The following is a 19,885-nucleotide window of genomic DNA, read 5'->3' on the forward strand; positions in this document are numbered from 1 at the left end:
AAAAAATAATCATGTAAAACAAATTATTGCTGCAAAAGGACATATTGCATATTAAAAGTTTTCTCTTAAAGATCTAAAATGTTATAACATTTATTATCATGTTGAAAAATTTAATTGTTTAACTTAGTCCCAGTTAGTTTGTAGGCCACTGTATCTTTGACAATCTCCTTTGTCTCACTTCAGTACATTTTAAAATTCAGGATGGATTTTCTATGAGGACATTACTAGAAAATTTGATTTTGTCATGGCCTTCAGTCCCTTTCTTCCTGTTCTTTGCTTAGAAGAATTGGCTAAGTAAAATAGACTGGTAATCCCTGTGCCTTCTGGAAGTATACCAAAAGAAGGCTGAGAATAAAATATAGCATGAGGTTGGAGTGAGGATGTGGCAAATCAAGGCAGAAATAGGAGACATAAAGGTGAAGACAGAAGTAAGAATTTTAGAATACACACACACACATGCACACTGACTCTACAGTTCTTATATAAGAACACTTGAGTTGGACACAACTACTATGTTTAAATCAGAATTATAGGACTGAAAATTACAAGGGAAGGAAAGGGAAGGGAAGGGAAGAAGGGAAGGGAAAGGAAGAGGAAGAAGAGGGGAAGGAAGAAGGGAAGGGAAAGGAAACCAAAGAAATGAGAGGTGAGAAGCAAAAGGAAGAGAAGCAAAAGGAGAAGGGAGAAAGGGAAGGAAAGAAAAAGAAAGGGAAGAAGGGAAGGGAAAGAAAAGGATTTGGGGAAAGAAAAAGGAAAAGGAAGGAGAAGGGAAGGGAAGGGTTAACAATTAGACCAGAGAAGGTAAACTCCTAAGGAAAACTATTCCTTAAAATACTAGGAAATAACTTTGTCTACATGGGTATATTATTATTAATAAAAGTGATACTAGAGTGTCTTGAGGAAAGAATTCTGTATTTGGAGCCACGGGTCCTAGGTCATATCCTACCACTGCAACCTACTACTTGTGTGATTTTAAGCAAGTGATTTCCCTTCTCTGGGCTTCAGTTCAGAATGTTAGACTAGATTAGGCATTCATTGTCCCTTCAAACTCCAAATCCTGTAATACCAGGTTCTTATGATCCTATGCAATACAATGTAGTGCTAAGAAGCTTCCCTTTCCTTCTCTGTTAGACTCCTGTTCTAAGAGCAAACCTAGAGAAGAAGTACAGGGGATGCCCCTCTCTTTCGCTTTTGGAGATCCTTAAAAAAACAAACTGAAGTAATTTGCACAATCTAGTCTAGTTGCCCCCAGAAGAAGAGAGGAGACAAAAAGGCAAAAAGAAAGTGGGAGTACCTTTTGGAAAGCTAAAAGGATTCAGTGAAAGTGGAAAGATCTACAGCTTGAACACTGAGGGAGAGAGAAAATAAACAATTATGTACTATTAGAAAGTAAAAGATGGAGAGCAATTGAGTGAGGAACAAATCATTGCCACAGTCACCTGGAAAGACCCTTTATATGAGGAGTTTTTGGCCTTGATCAGTCAATCTGCACGACTGACAATCGACTATGCACTGATATGCCAGGCACTATACTAAGCTCTGTGGCTACAAAGAAAGACGAAAAGATAGTCCAAGCCCTCAAGGAGCTCACAGTCTAATGGAGGAGACCACAGGCAAACAACTATTAACAAGCAAAATATGTTCAAAATAAATTGGAAATATTCAACAGAGGGGGAATAAACCTAGCATAAAGAGAAATCAGGAAAGTCTTCTCATAGAAAGTGGACATTTAACTGAGACTTGAAGGAAGCCAGGAGGTGGAGAGGAAAAGAGATGGAATACTAGTCATGCAGCCATGGAGACTCTCTTTCAAGAACGGAAAAGAAAGGGCAGCTAGGTATCACAGTGGATAAAGCACCGGCCCTGGATTCAGGAGGACTGGAGTTCAAATCCAGCCTCAGACACTTGACACTTACTAGCTGTGTGACCCTGGGCAAGTCACTTAACCCTTATTGCTGAGAGAGAGAGAGAGAGAGAGAGAGAGAGAGAGAGAGAGAGAGAGAGTAGAAAAGAAGCCAGTGTCTCTGAATTTCAGACTATGTTTGTGTAAGAGACTGGAAAGCTAAAAAGGGGGTAGAGTGTAAAGAGCTGTGAATGCCAAAGGGTTTTATATTCGATCCAGAGGCGATACAGAGTTATTTGAGTTGATCAAATGGGGGGCAGGGTGTGACATGGTTAGATCTTCACTTTGGGAAGATTAATTTGATGACTTAGTACAGGATGGAGTGAGGAGAGATTTGAAGCATGGAGACCAACCAGCAGGTTATTTCAATAGACTAGGTAGGAGGTTATAGGGCTTGGAATCCTCGGATAGATTTCAAGAACTTGGATAAGAAAAAAAAAAACATCTTTATTTCAATAGAAGTGGTTTCTTTTACAAGTCTATGTATTCCAGTCTATCTACTGAAATACATTATTCTGAGAAAGGTTCATAGGTTTCACCAGGCTGACAATTAATAAAAGGCTAAGAAGCCAGGTTTTATATGGAGTGTCGGGTTGTGGGATGATAGATAGTAATAGCTTGCAGGCATTCTGAGCCATGAAAGAGTTATAATACTGTCACCCAGGATTCCAGTGTGATCCTTCTCTATTTTGGCTGCTCCAGAGCTCAGTCCTAGGAAGGAGAGCCAAGAATCAAGGAGCAGGAAGTAAAATAGAACACAGAAACGGGGGGGGGGGGGGGGGGGGGGGGAGGAGCCATGATGCCTGACTGGAGACAATAGCAGTGAGGCCCCATCCAAGGCCTCTAAAGGACCCTATAAGAAGGTGATCTATTAGATGCAAATCTCTTTGCTTTATAATGTTTAAATAAAACTGTTTTATGTTTTGAAACCTTGTGAGTCTGTGGCTTATCAGGGAAGCCGGAGGTCTTCACTGAGGCAATGGCAGATACCTAAGTGCCTGGTTTCTACTTGGGTGGGGGTTGGGGGGGGGGAAGCAAAGCCATATTCGTGAGAAATCCCTAAAAGAATTTAGACTCATTTTGCAAATGAGGAAACTGAGGCATAAAGTTAAGATTCTATAAAAACTAAATTTGCATAAAGTTAAGATTCTATAAAAACAATTTGCATACAGTAAATCACATTTGAAACATACTATGGGTGCTTTTCTTTCAAAGGAATCATACACGGAACCCCTGTATAATGTAGGGGCTCAAATATTTGTTTAATATGCATTCTTGTGTAGATAATCATCTCCTAAATTATCTGCATAGTAAGTTCGAATTTTCACAGACATATCGGCTTTTCTAAAAGTAGGACGGCTTATGCTTAGTTCAGTCATGAGAATAAACCTCTGCCCATTAATCTCAGAGCCTAAAACAATTTAAGAGGACCTACAGTGAGTCAAGCAGAGAATCCCAAAGGAATTTACAATAGCTCCAACCTCTGTTTCTTTTTGCCTTCTTCTTTGCTGTTCATGGAAATCCGCGCTTGTGAGAAATGCTGTGTTTGTGCTACAGAGAGACTCTCTTTTCTCCCACCCTAGTTCTCTGAGGAATAGTAGAAGACAGATGGCAGCACTGTGAGTGTGGGCAGAATGAATGCAAATTATGCAGGCCAAATAGATTATTCTTGCAGGCCTGAATAACTTCGAAAAGAACCTTATTTAGCACTAAAATTTGAGAATCACTTTTTACTAGCTTCCTGCCTCCCCCAATACAGAGACACTCTTAAGGTAGGTCAGTCTCATAATTATAACTTTAGAGCTAGAAAAACCCAAATGGGGAGGTGAGGTAAGCTGTTCCTTCAGGTTAGGCACTCAAACTGTTGCCTGCTAAAAGAGATCTGTTGCATAAAGGATGTTGGCCTCCTGAGGCTGCACCGCTGAGTGCCCAGCCCAGGGCTTGGCTCACTGAGCCATGAAGCTGCAGCCACCACTGTTCACACACCCCATCATCCTCTGTCTCCCAGAATGAATTAAAGCCATAGAATTTCTATGATGTCAGAAATATCTGTGAATATATGATGGGGAAAGGCATAGCCATACATCAATATGCAACTGAATGGGTAAAAGGTTGCTTTTTGTTCTTATCTCTGAATTCCCATGCTTTTCCTCTAACCACTCAGCCAGAACCTATTTCATTGTGGTTAGAGAAAAAAAGAGAAAGGCTCAGGTCTCAGAATGACTTTTAAAAAAATATATAAACTACAAAATTCCGTTGATCTGAGAATCATTGATAGTGGAACAGCTGTGTTGTCACATAAACAAGGTGGTCTGGCTTGTTTGTTATTTGGATCATAACTTATAACTGGAAAGGACCACCATCTAACCTAACCCCTTCATTTTACAGATGAAGAAAGTAAAGCCAAGTGAGGTGACTTACCCAAGGTCGAACAGAAAGTAGGTCTTTTGAAGGTAAGTACAGTCAATATGCTGTCTCTGGTGGAGTTTTCCTTAAATTACAAATATCCCAATAAACTTTCTCAAAGATAGTCAACACTATTTTTTTTAGGATAAAACTTCATTTTCAAGCCTTTTTTTTTTTTGAGGGAGGTGGTAGGGAGGGAAGAATGCAACAATTTATATCCTCCTAAGAAAATCCATACATCAAACAGAAGCAATCCATTCTTTTATACATTTCCGTATTGTTAATTCTATTCTGGTTTCTTTTTTTCTTTTTCTTTTTTTTGCTTTAAACATATTTTTGCCATCAGCATGATTTTCTGCTTTTCTTTATAATATATTAAATCAATTCACAGTACCTCACAGTAGTTATGGTCTGAATGACACTGATCCCTCCTCCAAAAAGCTCATAACCTTTTTTCTCCCCAATATTTAGAATTTTATTTTCCTAAATTACATGTAAAATACAAATTTTGACATCAATTTTTAAAAACTTTGTGTTCCAAATTCTCTTCCTCCCCTCCCCCCGCCCCCCATAACCTTTTACAAAGAGGGAAGTGGCTTTCTTTGTTTCTGCCATAACCTGTACTGTACATCTTGTTTCCTTGCTACAAATTGGAGGGACCTTCATGATGATAATGTAGTCATTGTGTTCATACTTAGAATTAGGAAATCAGAGAATTGTTGGGGTGGGAAGAGATTTTAGAGAACATCTAAATCGAACCTCCTTTCCCTTCTTCCCCCATTCCTTAAGTAAACTGCCCACAGGCACCTAGAAATATAATGGTGAAGCTGAGATTTGAACTCAAATCTCCTAACTTTACAGACTAACACCCTTTCAATGATACTGTTCTGCCTTGTTATCAGCCACTGTTCGGAGGCAATGTTCATGTCCCACATTGTAGGAAAAGGATCATTTTTAGGGTTTTTTCCCTACCTTTCTGTTCAGTTAATAAAGAGAAATTCTGAGCACCCCCACTACTATAAAGAATCATTTTACAAAGCAGCTTTCTCTACCTTTCCATGACTTGCCATGAAATGCCATCGTTCCTAAATTTTCTCTGGGATAAAATCATTTCTGGCAGAGCTTTCCTGTAACATGCAATAAGATAATCCTTCAGTGAAATGGAGCTGTCCCCAAACCTGCTTAAGCCCCTGGTAACATCGGATTGCATTTGCAGGTGGTGACAGTCCACTCCATCACACCATGATGTATCATTGTACCCTTCTAGTTGTCTTGAGACACGATGGCAGAGCATCACGCCACTCTAACCCACCACAAGGGTGTTTGGAGCATGAGCAGTTTAAAGATGGCCACCTGACTCATAAAATAAAAAACTTAAATGTAGAAGGAGGTTGTCTAGTCCAACCCCACACTCCCCTCCCTCACCCCAACTCTTTATTATATAGATGAGAAAAGCAAAGCCTAGAAAATTTGTGATTTGCTCCAAGTCACACAAAAAGTGACAGAAGAGAATTAGAGTTCAGGTCAAGTGTATGCATGTCACTAGATCTCTTCTCTGTAATAGGATGTCTTAGAAGCCAGCTCTCTAGTCCAACCCCTGATGTAACAGTATTGTTTAATTTCTAAGCTATTTCCCCCTTTTCCTAAATAGGGACATATTCTGATGATTTCAGACTATGCCAAAGCCATATTCAGTGCTTAATGCTTGATTCTCCCCCCCACCATTTCTAATTTCCTCAATCTAGAAAAGTGCTCCATGAGTTAAACCCCTCCACCAATGCAGAACCCCATCCATTCTGCATCTTAGAGAGCTGCCTGGGACACTGGGAGGCTACATGTTTTGCCCAAAGACACGTTGCCAGAGATAAGACTTGACCCTCTCTTCCCGACTTCAAGGTTGGTTTCCTATCCCCTAAACCACATTATCTCTAATGCTTAATCAGCACAGCTATAAAACATTGATTAACCAGAGCCCAACCAACTAGAGTCTCCAACAGATAGGAATTTTTTATGCAATCCATTTTTAGCAGAGAGAAGCAAGGGAAAGAGTGTTGTGCAGTGGTTTCTGAAGTCCAGTAAACTCAATGAAGACAGGGTTCTGTGTCTTATTTAATCTTGTATTTCACTCAGTGACTTTGTATCTTTTTATTTCCCACTTTGCCTAGCCCCACAGTTAAGTCCTGTACACAAAAATGACCCAATAAAAGTTTGCTGAATTGAAATGTTAGCACAGTCCCTGATTTTGAAGATAACCGAAAGACTCAGTTATATTCAGTCTATGGAGCTTACTATGATAGAGAATTAAATTTAAACCTTTTAGACAGATTTTAAACAAGAGTTGAAAGAAAAAAGGACTTCCTGGTTTGCCCCATTTAACAAGAAAGCTTCCTTACCAAGAACATGACATTGTTAGATTATTCCAGTTAATCCAGGCTTTGCTGTTCTGCTGAAGGAGCATTGCACCATTACCAGGGTAAGAGAATAAATTAAATTTTTTTCTTTCCTAGTGTTTCTAGATAACATATTCACCAATAACGAAGCACAAGAAAGATGATCTGTTGGCAGGCTCCTTTGATCATCCCAGTTGATAATCCCAAAAAAGAATGAATGAATGAATGAATGGATTTATTAAACACTTGCTATGTGCAAAGTACTGTGCTAAAATGAAAGAGATAGAAATGTGATGTTGTGCTAGATAGAATTAGAAAAGCTGAACTGTTCCAGCTCTCTAGAAGCTCACATTCTATTCTTTCTTTTTTTAAAAATTTTATTTATTTATTTGTTTATTTATTTATTTATTTATTTGTTTATTTATTTATTTATTTATTTATTTATTTATTTATTTTAGTGAGGCAATTGGGATTAAGTGACTTTCCCAGGGTCACACAGCCAGTAACTGTTAAGTGTCTGAGGCCGGATTTGAACTCAGGTTCTCCTGACTCTAGGGCCAGTGCTCTATCCACTACACCAGCTAGCTGTCCAAGAAGCTCACGTTCTAATAGGAGAGACAAGGTTTCAGATGCAAGTCAGATGGAAAAGTCCCATGGTTCTTGGGGTGTTGTGGCAAAGCAGGTATCAATGCTTCATCTTTAATATCATTTCCATTGATAAAATTATATTAGTTTCAGATGTTGAATCACTGGACACTGCCAAGACTTTGGTGACACGGCCCTACTTGCCAGGCTGTCAGCACTGGGCTGGGAGTACTGCTATTCCTAAGGCTCTTGGGTTCAGGTCCTAGGGCTGTCTCCATCAGAGCCTGAGGGGAAATAGTCACCAAGATCAAGATACTGGTGGCTTGGCTCCTGCCGGACTCGTGTTGTCTCCTGTCTCTCCCGGGGGTGCCATGCTACTTCAGCTAAGCTGACATGTCTGCCCTGTAAGTGTCAATTGGTTGGCAATTGGTGGGGATGGCTGACCCCAATCTCAACAGAAGTTGCCTCTCAATGATGGCTGGGAATGATAATAAATAAATAATATATAGGGAAGAAAAGCCAATGATCTGGGGGATGCTACAACTCCAGGGGCTCCCACGACTGTTGGAGGCAGTTGGCTGGCAATGGATACTGGTAGTCTTGAAAAAGGTGAGCCCCCTCTCCACCATGCTTCTTTCTTCAATGGTGGTTGTGGGAACTGGGCTGGACATAGTTTTGGTGGTTTGAAGGACTCTGCTATTCCCAAAACTCTTGGACTCAGGGTTGGGGAGCTGGTAGTCAAAGTGGTAGTGGTGGGTTGACTTGGCCAGAATATATTGCCTTCAGTCTCTCCCTCAAGGGTGCATTTCTGCTTCAGCTGGGGTGGTTTGAACATATAAGAAGCCCATATTTCATTTTAGGAGAGTCGTAGACATTTACAACTGAACATCTATAGCAGAGATTCCTGACTTATTTTTATTATCCATTAACTTATTTTTATAACATTTTGGTAACTGCATTTCAATATAATTAATTTTATCTACAATCCTATGTATTTTATTTTATGCCATTGAAACATTATACTGAGAAAGGGTCAATAAGTTTTGCTAAATTCCCAAATGACACAAAAAATAATAAGAACTTCTGTTCTGGAGTCTATAGACTCTAGTAGAACTTCAAGGAACATCCAAATATTTCATTGTTCCACAGTTTTTTAGTGCATTGAAGAAGATACTCAAATAAGTGAATTCATGATTTATCTAAATGTTAAACACTATAACTTTATTTTATTTAAAAATATTTTACTTATATCTTCTATTTTTATATCACCCATATTTTCTATGCATCCCCTGCCTGTCCTGTTCTTGAGTAATTTATTATAAGAAAGAATTTTTTTTTTCAAAGAGGAAGAATTTTATATTATATGCAGTCTCTCTTGCCTGTGATGCCTTACCTCTGCAAAGAAGAGGCACTGTCTTCTCATGTCTCTTTATTGAGGCCAAAATTGGTTATCATATACATATACATATATATAATTATTATTATAATAATACAGAGAGTTTTCCTGGTTCTGCTTACTTTACTTTGCATCCATTGATGGAAATTTTCCCATGTTTCTCTGTATTCACCACACTCCCTGTTTCTTGTAGCATAATATTACATTCCATTCCCATACCACAGTTTGTTTAGCCAATCCAAAATCAACGAACACCTATTTTGTTTCCATTTATTTGCTACCACCAAAAGTGACGCTATAAATATTTTATCTGTGGGCCTTTCTTTTAGTGTGAGGCAAGGCTTCTTAATGTTTTTGCTGTCATGGACCCCTTGACAGTCTGAAGTACTTGGACTTCTTTTCAGAACAATAACTTTCAGAACAACTTTCTCAGAATGACATTTTTAAATGCATGAAACAAAATACATAAGATTACAAATGCAACCAATTATATTGAAATGCATGTATAAAAATATTTTTTAAATAAGTTCATGGACTCCACATTAAAAGCCCCTGGTAAGAATTTTCCCATTTTAGACTTTGGTAATTTTGCTGATCAAAAGAGGCAAAGACAGGGGGCAGCTAGATGGCACAGTGGTTAAAGCACCAGCCCTGGATTCAGTAGGACCCGAGTTCAAATTCTGCCTCAGACACTTGACACTTACTAGCTGGGTGACCCTGGGCAAGTCACGTAACCCCCTTAGCCTGGAAAAAAAAGAAACAAAGAAAAAGATAAATGTAACCCTTACTTTCAATGCCTATAGTCCAACAATTATGGAGACTGTTACTGTCTCTTTAAGAGCCAAATAGCTCAGAGATTGTTACTGTAACATTAAGATGCAGATAAAGTGACAGTTGGTGCTGGCCATTAGGGTGATAGTTGAGAAATGGTTTGATGTAAAGCATCCTTCCCTATGGCATAAAGGAGAAGGGTGTGCTCATCTGTGATTACAAGGATGCACGAAGAATTTATTTCCTAATTTCATTATTTTTATAAAGGGTACCACCATCTTTCCAGTTATTCAGGCTCACAGAGTTGAAATAATCCTTGACTCTTCCCTTTCACTCTGTGCTTCTGCTTCTTCCTCCTTCATATCCAATCAGTTGCTAAGATGGGTCAATTCAACCTCTTTGACATCTCTCACATCAGCTCCCTTCCTTCCAGTCAGGTAGGTGGCCCCCTTCCTAGTTCAGGCCCTTATTACTTCTGACCTGAACTATTGCAAAATCAATCTCCTATATTTCATTCCTCTCTCCAATCTCTTCTGTCCCCAATCTTTCCTCCACAAATTTCCTCCCAAATTGAAAACCCTAAAATGCAGTTCTGACCATGGCCCGCTCCCATCAAGAAGCCCTAGTTGCTCCTAGCATAAAATACACATTTCTCTATTTGGCATTTAAAGCCCCTTATAATTAACTCCAACCTATCTTGGCAGCCTCATACACTCCTCCCCTTCATGCAATCTTTAGTTCAGCCTAAGTGGGCCATTTTTTATTCTCTGAAAATGGTATTCTGTGACCTGTCTCCAATGGCTATCTCCAATTACAGGAACTTACTTCACCTTATAGCCAATCTCCTTCCAGATTCAAAGTGTCACCCCCTACACACTTCCTATCCTCATCTCCCCAAATGTTAGTGTTTCCACTCCAACCCCAAATTATGTTAAATTTATTTTGCATTTACTTTTCTTTGGACAGGTTATCTCCCCCTATAAAATGCAAGCTCCTAGAGGGTGGATAAAACTCTTTTGTTTTTAATCTTTTTTATCATCTCTATCTAGCACAGTGTCTGGCACTTAGTAGGGATTGAATAAGTGTTTGTTGACTGAAGAAATGGAAGCCCAGAGAGGTCTAAGCTTACATATTTAATAAGAAGCAGATCCATAGTTAGATTGGAACGCCAAATCCTGTGCTCTTTGGAACATATCTCATTTTGTCTCTCACTGTACTCCCAGGTACTGAGGTCTAATCTGTCTTATTCTCTCTTTCCATTGTGTGAGTTCTGTATTCCCACCCAGACTGTGAAGTCCCTGAAAGAAAGGCCTGTGTCATCTCCTTTACTTCTTCTTCATATTCAATACTATAGTTCAGGTAGGAGGTGATGAAAGCTTCTACTGGGGGTGTTGGTATTAGGAATAGAAAGGAGGAAGATGTTGGTGAAGTGGAATAAGTAGAATTCAGCAACTGAAGAGATATGAGAGAGGGAGAGAAGAGTTCCTCTTACCACAAAGAAGTGTGAATGCGGATGCCTGTGACAGAAGTAGTGGAATGAGGAGACGAAGGCATATTATCTCACATTCAAAGCAAAAATACACAAAATATTTTAAGAATAGGCTAATCTAGGGCAGCTAGGTGACACAGTGGATGAAGCACCAGCCCTGGATTCAGGAGGACTGGAGTTCAAATCTGACCTCAGACACTTGACACTTACTAGCTTGTGTGACCCTGGGCAAGTCACTTAACCCTCACTGCTCTGAAAAAAATAATTAATTACAAAAATCAGAATAGGCTAATCTTGAAAAGAATGTCCTAGAACCCCTCTTTACTGCTGATATATTTATCTTCAGTAACTTGTAAACTTCATTACTTAGGGAAGCAGATGCTTGGAAGTAACACCTAATGATCCTTCCTAGAAGGAGTCTGTGTTGTGGTTGCGCTCTCTCTGTTGCTTAGCTATGAACTTCATTTTAATTCCTCTAAGGCAGATTTTGTACAGAATCCCCTTTAATGATGCTATAGGAATACAGTGGAACTTCCTAACTTTCCCCTTTTTATTTTACCACATGTAGCACCAAATATCTTGCCATTATTCCTTCAGTAGGGAAAAAAAATCTAATTCAATGAGGTCTACAGAATTCTACTCATTTAGGAAAACACAGATGTTACATTTGCAGGTGCATGAAGCCAGGAGGGGAAGGTGAGTGAGGAGAGTACTCCAGGCACGAGGGACAGTTAGCAATAATGCCAGGGGTCAGGAGATGGAGCATCTTGTTTGAGGGGCAGAAAGAAAGTCAATGTTACTGAATTGGGGTGTGTGTATGTGTGTGTGTAGGGGTAAGATATAAGAAGGCTGGAAAGGTAGGTGACCAGGTTTTGAAGGTCTCTGAATACCAGCAGAGTTTATATTTGTCCTTAAAGACAAGAGGGAGCCACTGGAGTTTACTGAATAGGTAGCAATGTGGTCAGACCTGCATTTTAGTTGAATGGAGGATGTGTTGGAGTGGGGAGAAACTTGAAGCAGGGAGACCAACCATAGGGGCTAGTAGTGAAGTGATGAGGGTCTGCATCGGACTTGTGCCAGTGTCAGACAAGAAAAGGGGATGCATAGGAGGGATGTCATGAAGGTAAAATGGACAGGACTTGGCAAAAGATTATTTGAGAGATGATAATAAGGGAACAAGGATGACAAACCTTGATTGAATGCCTGGGTGAGTGGAAGGATGGCAGTTCCCTCAAATAGTAATAGGGAAGTTTAGAAGAGAAGTGGGTTGGAGAAAGGGGAGGAGATACTTGAGTTCAGTTTTGGACATGCTGAGTTTAAGATATCTATGGAACAGCCAGTTTGAAATGTCTAAAAGGCAATTTGGAGACATGAAACTGGAAAGTCAGCAGAGAGACTAGGGTAACTTTGGAGAGAGTAGCTGCAGTTGAATGATGAAGTTAGAAGCCAGATTGTAGAGTTAAGAAGGGAACGAGAGGAGAGGAAATATAGGTATATATTGTAGACAGCCCTCTCAATGAGTTTAGCCTTGAAAGGAAGTAGAGAGATGAAATGATAGCTAGTGGGCAGGGATGGTTCAAGGAAGACATTTTTGAGGATAGAGGAGAGATAGGCATTTGGGGGGGGGGCAATGAGGGTTAAGTGACTTGCCCAGGGTTACACAGCTAGTAAGTATCAAGTGTCTGAGGCTGGACTTGAACTCAGGTCCTCCTAAATCCAGGGCTGGTGCTTTATCTAAGAGATGGGCATCTTTATAAACGGTAGGGAAACAGCCAGTAGAAAGGAAGAAATTGAAAATAGGTGAGAAGGTAGAGAGATCATAGAAGGGCGATTTCCTGGATGAAATGGGATGACTTGGCAATGAGTCACCTTTTCATCTGAGACACAGGTGAAGGAAGAGAAAAGGGACAGAGGCCTATGGGTCATGTGAGATGAAGAGGAAGGAAGAAGAATTCTCAGTGAATGGCTTCAGTTTTTCAGTGAAATATTTCTCTGCTGCAAGGTTATCAAGAGATCATAAGATCACAGATTTGTTAACAGAACGCATCTCAGAGGCCATCAGCCCAATGCTTTCATTTTACAGATGAGGAAACTGAAATACAGATCAGTGACTTACCCGAGATCGCGCAGCCAGTGACTAAAGCAGAATTAGAACTCAAATCGGTTGTTGTTTTCTAGCTTTTCAGAGCCTGAAAGCCTGAGAAAAGAAAGGAAAGTTTTTGGAAAAAAGATCGAGTTGACAATGTTGAATTCCTATGAGGGTTTTTGGCCTTGTAATAACTCCTTGGTCCCCTTGGGGTTCATGGAACTACTGGTATAAAATAAAGTACAGCAATACTTAATTGCCTTAAGAAAATCATTTAATACGTATGTCCACATTTCTTTGATAATCCCAGTCTCTCCAGTCTTCTAAGTAATGGTAAAGAGATCAGAAAGGATGTTGATAAATGTATTCATCACATTAGCATGTCCAAAGTAGAACACCAGATATATTCATTTGCATTCACATAATGCTTTGTAAATGTTCTTAATCCCTTTTCATGACTATAAAGTTGTGTATTCCTAACTAGATTGTAAAATCCTTGAGGACTAGAATTAAAAAATCATGAACTGGTGGAATTTCAGAATTGGTTTATAAGCTACACCCACCTCCCAAAAGAAGGTCCTCCCCTGCTTTGCGGTGGCCTGGACACAGCAGGCATTCAATGATTGATGGTGAGGGTCATCCTGCCTTCTTCAGAACTTGATTATTCTAATAAGCAACTTCTACAGATGAATGACCTCCGGCTTGGATGTTTCCTCCTGGGAATTGTCAGTCAGTTAGTCAATAAACATTTATTAATCACCTACTATGTGCCAGGCACTATGGTATGGGCTTGGGCTACAAAAAAAGGGCAGAAAACAGTACCTGCCTTCCTGGAGCTCACAACTGAATGGGGGAGTTGGAAAAAATCAATTATATACAAAAAGGATAAAAACAAAGTAATGAACAGAGAGAAGATAGTAGAATTCAGAGGGGTTGAGAAAGGCTTTCTGTAAAAGGTAGAATTTTAGTTGAATTCCTACGTTTAGTCTGTCTAGTCCTAATGCTTTAATATTGAAACTCAACTAAAAATTGGAATGAATGGCATTCATCTGCTGAACCTCAAACTGAACCTAAATATTATTTTTTTATTGAACCAAAGTTTTTTGTTTGTTTATTTTTACTAAACACTATTTAGTGAACTGACCCAAATCTGACCAAACCTTGTTTTTTAACCTCATTGAACTAGAACTCAACTAAATCATTATATTTTCTGAAACAAAACAGCATTTCATAGAATAACAGTTCAGTACAAGTCATTGGTCCTTATATTCGGTATGCTAACTCTGCACATTATCCAAAGCAAGGAATTCTAAATGACCTGCAGTTAGTGAATATATATGAGTGAACATGTTTACAGATGCATATGTATTTTCCAGAACATTTAAAGATAAATCTGTAGCAATTTTGCTCTTTACTTTATTCCTATACACACGTACACAAACACACACACTCTCTCTCTCTATACACACACACACACACACACACACACACATATATATACTGCTGCTTGGTATTTGAATTTTAAGCTCCTTTTTTGGCAATAGCAGCCTAAATATCCATGTATTTAGGTATATATTGTTAAAGTATAGACATATAATTAAAATTTTATTAATGGTATTTTTATCACTGTCATTATTTATGAATATAACCCACTACCCCCACCCCCATCCCTGCCTAGGACCTGGCACAGTCCCTTTCACGTAGCAAATTGAATTGAATTGAAGGGAAGGAGGATGCCTTGGAACTAGTAGTAGTCCAAGAAAGCTCTTTAGATCTCCAAGAGCTTTAGCAATCTGACAAAAAGGAAACAATTGCCTTTCAGTGTGCCTATCAGCTTCAGGAAAAGGGCAGGATATAAGGATGATTATAAAGTAATCTACACATGAATATAGACAACTATAATGCAAATGAACTACCAGAGCTGGGATTGTCAGCTCACCTGGAAGAAAGGCTTGCCAAAGGTGGCACCAAGGTTATCTTGAGCCACAGATCCAGAAATAGCCTCCCTCTGGAAGAACTTTGAAGTTAGTGATGTTTTCTTGGGTGTCTTCCTAACTACATTCTCAATAACTCTTTCTACCTTGTGGAATTTCTCCTAAAGTATCCCGTACATACCTCTGCTACATTGTAGTTCTCAACTGAAAGTCAATTAATGCCAAATGAGATGTTATGGATAATTAAGATCCGCCCCCCCCCCCCATAACAGGCTTAATTTTCGACAGTCATCTGCATTATTTGTGTTGTTAAAAGGCTGGAGGATCTGCCTAATGTCCTCCTTTCCTTTTTCCGACCTTAATTGGGTAGTCTACTGTCTTTCCTCTAGGATTCCCAAGCCCTAGCAGGTTTAATCACAATCAACTTCTAGGATTTAAAATGCATTTGAAGAAGTGGATCTTTTTTCACCTTTCTACCCAATAAAGTGTAATCTCCGCAGGGAAGGAACTGTTGTGTTTTTTGGGGGTGGGGTGGGGGGTGGGGGGTGTTTCTCTGCTTCCCCAGTGCCTAGAACTGGTATCTGGTATGCACTTAATAAATGCTCATTGGTTAATAATCTCTCTCCCCTACCAACCCCCTTCCCCCATATACAAACTCAGATTCATTTAGTATTAGGAGCCCATGGCAGTAGAGAAGCGATATCCCAAAGGCTTAGGGCACCTGAGTGCCCTATGGGTATAGGTGGACATGTATGGGGCCTGATGCTGAGAGAGTGAAGCCAGAATCGCCCATATTACATAAGAAAATTATTTTATTGGCCTTGCTTCATGCTTCATTATTCAAATATTCATTTGGCAAACATCTATTTTTACCCTTTTGGGGGGAGGTACTTCTTTTAGTGTACAAATCTGGTGTAATTACTTATCAGGTAAGGAGTATTGTGTTGCAGACAGAGCAAGAGTAGACTAACAGCATACGTGTTCAGCATGAATTCAGCTTAATGACTTTTCCCTTAAAACCGGGTAAAGAAAGGATTCGAGTCTGGAATAAATTAGTGATTTAAAAAAAAAACAACACCCTGATACCAAAAAAAAGATACCATCCAAGAAATATTAGCAATTAAACCTTTTAAAGTATGTTTTGGATTAATATCTATATATGCAAAAATACTTGTTAAACTCTGAGTACACATACTCTAAAGGCAGTTTCTATGTTAAAGTACAAGATTCTAACCTCCAGTAAAAACAGTACTTTCAGAATGCATCTTTACTTAATCTTAACAATTTCCTTATCTAGGCTTTAAGAAAAGTCTACAGATATTAGCAAAATCAGGGAAGCAAATGTGCTTCCATTATTCCTGGAGTCTGCTTGAATACTTAGTAGCAGATACACTGACAGCTCTGTAGCCCCTTTTACAGAGAGAACAAAGGCTGGGATTTCGTTTTTGAAAAAATCCATTTGAGCAGTTTGCTTATCTACTACAGATTCCATGATCAGGGTTATCTACTGCACTGCTGTGTCTCTTTTCTCAGTTGGCAGTGCTGGGCCTATGTCATCCAAACCCACATAGTCACCCAGCTGTCATGGCACTGTGGCCATCATTTCTGGCTGAGATATGCCATCGAGGACTTAATTCACTAGCACTGCAATCTCCCAGGAGTATGGTCCCTGTCTTATTTTTCCCTGTTTGTTGTTCTCTCTGCTTTTGCTCCTTAAGTTTATTTCCAGAAATGTGACTACTCCTAGAAATGCAGGATGTTTCAGATTGGCTACTTTGCTAAACTGACAATTCCCTAAATGATTTTAGGATTGTCACATGTACCAGATGCTATGGCTACTTTCCACTACAAAAAGAGTCTGTATTTTGTTGTTTGGTCGCCTTGAAGGAACATGCATTTATAATCAGTAATTTCTGAGTAAATCAGCATGGTGTAGTGGAAAAAGTGCTGGGCATGAAGATTGGAAGGCCTGAGATTTTTTAAAAATCCAGCTCTGAGGCTTGCTAGATGTTTGAACTTAGGAGTCAGTTAATCTCTTGGTGTCTCTGGCAATGCTCTATGACTTATACACTAAGGTTGGGAGATCTGCTGGGTGGTGAGATTTTTTTGTATTGTAATGAATGAAATCACAGATCCTTTAGTTATTTCTTAGTAACCACGCATGTATATACATGTATGCAACACATATAAACACATGTGAATACATGCATGGCCATATACTTACAATACACACATGCATTTTATGCTTGTAAGAAATAACTGATTTTAAATGCATGTTCACTAGGCAACTAAAGAAAGTAACAAAAATACACTCATGATTATATACTTACATATATGTACACAGTAAGTATGTACGCATATGTACATCTATATGTATATACAAGGAGGGGGAGAGGGGGGAAGGGGGGAGGGGGGAGGGGGGAGAGGGAGATTGTTTAAAGGCTTTGTCCAGTGTCGCACAAGCAGGATGTACCAAAGGTGCTACAGGATACCACTCTTCCTGACTCCCAAGCAAAACCACATTATATCTCTCTATATATGTAGCAATAACACACATACATGTACAATGTTTATAATACACAGCATAGACTTTATAACATATATACATATGTATGTATGCATGTATAGAGAGATAGATATGTGTTTTGTCCCAGGAGTCAGGAAGACCTGGGATGAAGTACCACCTTTGTTATATCCTGGCTGTATGACACTCAGCAAGTCCCTCAATCTGTCCCTGTCTCATACAATACTCTAAAACTCTTAAGCTGTGAATAAGAGCCCTTCTGCACTGATACAGGAAGCTCCTCAGCAGGAACTGCCTATGCTGATGAAATTACAGATCTGCCCCTTCCCAGGTATGTATGCACATCCACATACATATGTGCATAGAGAGACAAATTCTATAACGTGGTTTTAAGACAGCCAGGAATTGCTTCCCAGATTGAGAAAAACTTGGCTAAAACCACTGAGGTTTGTAACAAATTCCATCTCATACTGGTTGATCTCTCCACAATCTTACAGCCAAATGAGACAAGAAGTGTATGTAGTTTCAGGAAATCTAGAGAAGAAACTATAGCCATATTAGCAGAGAAACCTATAACACATTGTTCTATGGAACATCATTTCAGCAATGTCTGACTTCATTGGAGCTGAAAAAGACAGAACTGCTCAGTCAGGCTTGGAGACAATATACTGAGATTCACAGTACTGTTTCTCTCTTGAATTCTGGTGTCTATAATCATTCTTAAATAAGTGCTTTAAACAAGTTTCCATATTTATTTTTATAGGCTTTTATTTTTATTGTTCAAAGAGGATCAATGACATTGAGGGGTGATGTCTATACTCACTTGTGAATTGGATTTGAGTGAAGCAGAGCTGTGCAAAGTTGTCAGCATCACTCTCTTCCAGAGTCATCAAAGTCTAGTGGCAAGACAAAAGTCAGGATAACTGTTGATGGATAGGATGCAGTGGATGAACTTGGCATCTTGGAATTTTTGCCAGGATTTATGCTGCACAGGCTACACCTTCTTCTTTTTCGGACTACATACCTTCTTGGAGACACAGGTGATGGCTGGGTGAAAGGTGAACACTAAAGGTGGATAAACAACCCTGGAAAGGGCAAGCCCTCATACCAGAGGTACTAGTCCTCCCTGAATACCCCAAACGTCCATACAAGTTTTTATTAAGTATCTATCAGAGGCAGCTAGGTAGCACAGCAGATAGAGCTCTGGGCCTGGAATCAGGAAGACCCGAGTTCAAATCCAGCCTCAGACACTTAGCTGTGTGTCTCTGGGCAAATTAACCTGCCTCAGTTTTCCCAACTGTACAACGGAGATAGTAATAACTGCACCTAGTTGTCATCAGTATCAAATTCGATAATATTGCAAAGTGCTTCACACAGTGCCTGGCACATAGAAACTGACAAAACCAGGCAGCCCAAGCCAGAAGATACAAACAAATGGAATGGAAGCTATAATCATAGCCTTTGACTGTGAAGGGACTTTAGAGATGTAGTTTAGATGACATAATTAGGTGGTATAGTGGATAGATCAGTGTAGATTCATCTTCCTGAGTTGAAATCTGGCCTCAGACACTTACTACCTGTGTGACCCTGGGCATGTCACTTAACCCTTTTTACCCAGGTTTCACTTCTGTAAAATGAGCTAGAGAAGGATTTGGCAAACCACTCTTTGCCAAGAAAACTCCAAAATGGGGCAACTAGGTGGTGCAGTGGATAAAGCGCTGGCCCTGGATTCAGGAGGACACTTGACACTTACTAGCTATGTGACCCTGGGCAAGTCACTTAACCCTCATCACTCTGCTCAAAACAAAACAAAGAAAACTCCAAAATGGGGTCATGAAGAATTGGACATGACTGGATGACAACAGTTTAGATGTGTCCAACATGGGACCACAGATCACTCAGGAACATAAGCCTAATCAAATTAAAATGTAATGGGAAAATAACTAACAAAATAAATTTTAAAATCCAATAAAACATATAAGATATTCCACTTAAAATTATTATTAACATTTATTTTTATTTTAAAAATTGACTTCCAAATTCTCTCCCTTCTACCCATTGAGAAGGCAAGCACTAGGAGATACATTATACCAAAAAAAGGGGACATTTTTAAAGCCAATATACTACCTTCAGGGATCCTTAAGTATTGATTAATGCTCCACCCCCCCCCCCAGAGTTCTATATCAATGTTCTAGTTTAACTTACTCATCTTTTCCATGACTGAAGGCATTACATAAGTAGCCAGCAGCAAAGCTAGGATTTAACTGGGCTTCTGTGACTCCAAACCCAGCACATTTTTCAATTAACCATATTTATAAGTGACAGATTTATACTCTAGTGCACTGGACCCTTCTGTTCAGCGGCTGCTGTTGCTAGCTTCTTTGTTAATTTCAGGTTGGCT

This window comes from Dromiciops gliroides, chromosome 1 (assembly GCF_019393635.1).
Source record: "Dromiciops gliroides isolate mDroGli1 chromosome 1, mDroGli1.pri, whole genome shotgun sequence".
Lineage (NCBI taxonomy): Eukaryota > Metazoa > Chordata > Mammalia > Microbiotheria > Microbiotheriidae > Dromiciops > Dromiciops gliroides.